Consider the following 2,768-nt stretch of genomic DNA (forward strand, 5'->3'; position numbering starts at 1 on the left):
TAACCAGAGGAGAGAGGTAGGTGCGGGGGGAGGAGGGGAGGACAGACAGGCTGCACACATTTTACACGTGATCGCGGCGATGTCGCGTAAATCACTTGTAAACAAACAAGCGGCTTCCCCACACTACATTTAGTCCTGTCTTCCCAAAGCAGGACTAAATGTAGAAGGCAACTTACCGCCCGGCGTCTAGGGATTCCACACCGCTGCCACCCCTCTTGGCCCTGCTGCCCCGAAGCCTGGCCTGGTTGCAAAATACAATTATATTTATTTACTAAAAAAAATAAACAACATTAGGGAAAAACTGTGAGCACAATATTGGACTGCATGCCTGCATGTGCACATACTGCACCTGATCGTGATCATGCAATCTTACACTGAAGTTTAATGCATAAAATAATCCCATGCAGATGGTTCTCTTTTTATAAATGAAAGGTTTTTTCATTGTCCTTATATATTAACTCTGTGCACTTGATGCGCATATGTTTATGTATATCTAAAAAAAATGTTAACAGTGGTTAAATAAACCCTTAGGCCTCGTTCACACCTGAACGTTTTGTAGCGCGTTCTACGCTCGACAAACGCTCTACAAAACGCTCAAACATCTAAATCCCATTGTATTCAATGGGTCTGGTTCACACCTTGGCGTATTTCAGCCCGTCCCTAACGCGCCAATAAACGGCCCACGCCTGAAAAGATACATGTACTACTTTGGGCCGTTTTGTTGCGCGTTTCCATTGGGATACAGCCAAGTAGCCCTCGGAAACGCGCGTTTGTCGCGCAATTTTTTTACCGCGAAACGCGGTAAAAAACCGCGCGACAAACGCGCATATGCAATACGCCTAGGTGTGAACCAGGCCTTAGCCCTCGTTCACACCTGAACGTTTTGTAGCGCGTTCTACGCTCGACGAACGCTCTACAAAACGCTCAAAAAAATAAATCCCATTGTATTCAATGGTCTCGTTCCCACCTTGGCGTATTTCCGCCCGTCCCTAACGCGCTACAAAACGGCCCACGCCTGAAAAGGTACAGGTACTACTTTGGGCCGTTTTGTAGCTCGTTTCCATTGGGATACAGCCAAGTAGCCTTCAGAAAAGCGCAACGGTCGCTTGACTTTTTTTTACCGCGAATCGTGGGCAAAAAACGCGCGACAGACGCGCATATGCAATACGCCTAGGTGTGAACACCCAGTATTGTCTGTGATTGTTCATGCACATACAGTACATGCAAATCACGCCCATTGTATTGTTTACAATAGGGGATGCATATGGTAGTCTGAAAATAGTTTTAAATGGATAATGGGGTACCAATCTAGAAACAAAAATGGGTTGAACACCCTGGACAAGGTGTTTATGGCATAAGGGCTATAGGGCCTCTCATGGTGTCCATGCCAGTTAAAATGAAATATTTTACTCCCCGCTACCACCCTAGGAGCATCTCAAGCAGATTTCATTAAAAAATACTCTTTATATAGACCCTTTTTCCAGGTGTCTTGGGTCAGGTCTAGTAAAATCATAGATCCTCTTCACCCTGTTCTTCCTCTGGTGGTGGGCAGAATCTCTATGCTGCAGAGAGCAGTGCCACGTAATGAGATGGTGTCATTCTATGCAACATTCTCAAGTGAATCCATTGAGGTGTCCGAAGTCTTGATGTCCTGGCCCCACAGGAATTCCATTGAATGATGCTGGGTGTCGTTCAGCCCCAGAAGAGGACAGGCACAGAATTGCTGGATTGGTAAGTGTGTTCACATGCCTGGAACAGTTAGTTTTTTTTTTTTTGTTTTTTTTTTAAGAGCTGCTGGAGGAGCAAATAATGTATGTCTTTCTCAAGCTGCAATTTAAATTTAAAAGAGAAGAGTTGGTTGAGTAAAATATACTCTTCCCAATACTTAAAGCCGGCATGGGACACTGCAACTGTCATATGATCATGTAACCGCTAATCGGTCAGCTCATGGTCTCCTCCCTGCAGAGAGTGGTGACTGTCAGTCATCAGTCCCCAGAGGGGAGTCTTTACCCCTCCCCTCTATGTTCCCCCTGTGCACATTGGGGGCAGGCACAGCTGGCAATTGCTCTAGAAAGGCAAGGTCAGCTGTCAATCATGCAGCTGGGTGTATCTCGATAATATTGTCAGGATTCTTCCTGGGTGCAGTGTGGCTCTGTACTGTCAGCACATAGTGGGCAGTAACCTGCTATGTGCTGACTTTGGGTCTGTGAGTCAAAAGAGGAATAAAGTCAAAAAAAGGTTTGGCTTTAATTCTCTTTTAAGCCTTGAGAAAGTTGTCTAACCCTCTTATTTTTGTTAGCAATCTGTTGATCTGGGAACTCCAGCTTTTGATACAGGAGAGGATTTTCCAAACATGTGCACTGCGGAATACTTGAGGCCTTTCACATGCAGAAAATAAAAATAAAACAAATATCAGTACAAATAGGCATGGCCGGATTCCTCACAAGGCCACCGAGGGCCAATGTCCATTATCTGCTCTGCTCCATTTTAAACACTTAGATAGGAGAGCTGAGCCTTCCCCTCTCAGCTGTCACAGGAGTTCCAGCACAGTGCTGTGTTAGAACTCATGTATTGGAGGTGACAGATTCAAAAAAGAGAACCTGTCACCTCCAAATGCTATTACACAGGGGATTGTTAGCTCCTGTGTGATATCAATAAAGTTAAGTGGAAGAAAAACAAAAAAAATTGATTAAAAAATTATTAAATTAATAAAAACTAAAAAAAAAAAATAATAATAAAAAAAGTGATTAAAGAGTAAAATAAATATA

Source organism: Nanorana parkeri, unplaced genomic scaffold, assembly GCF_000935625.1.
Source record: "Nanorana parkeri isolate BGI_ZX_2015 unplaced genomic scaffold, ASM93562v1 scaffold271, whole genome shotgun sequence".
Taxonomy (NCBI): domain Eukaryota; kingdom Metazoa; phylum Chordata; class Amphibia; order Anura; family Dicroglossidae; genus Nanorana; species Nanorana parkeri.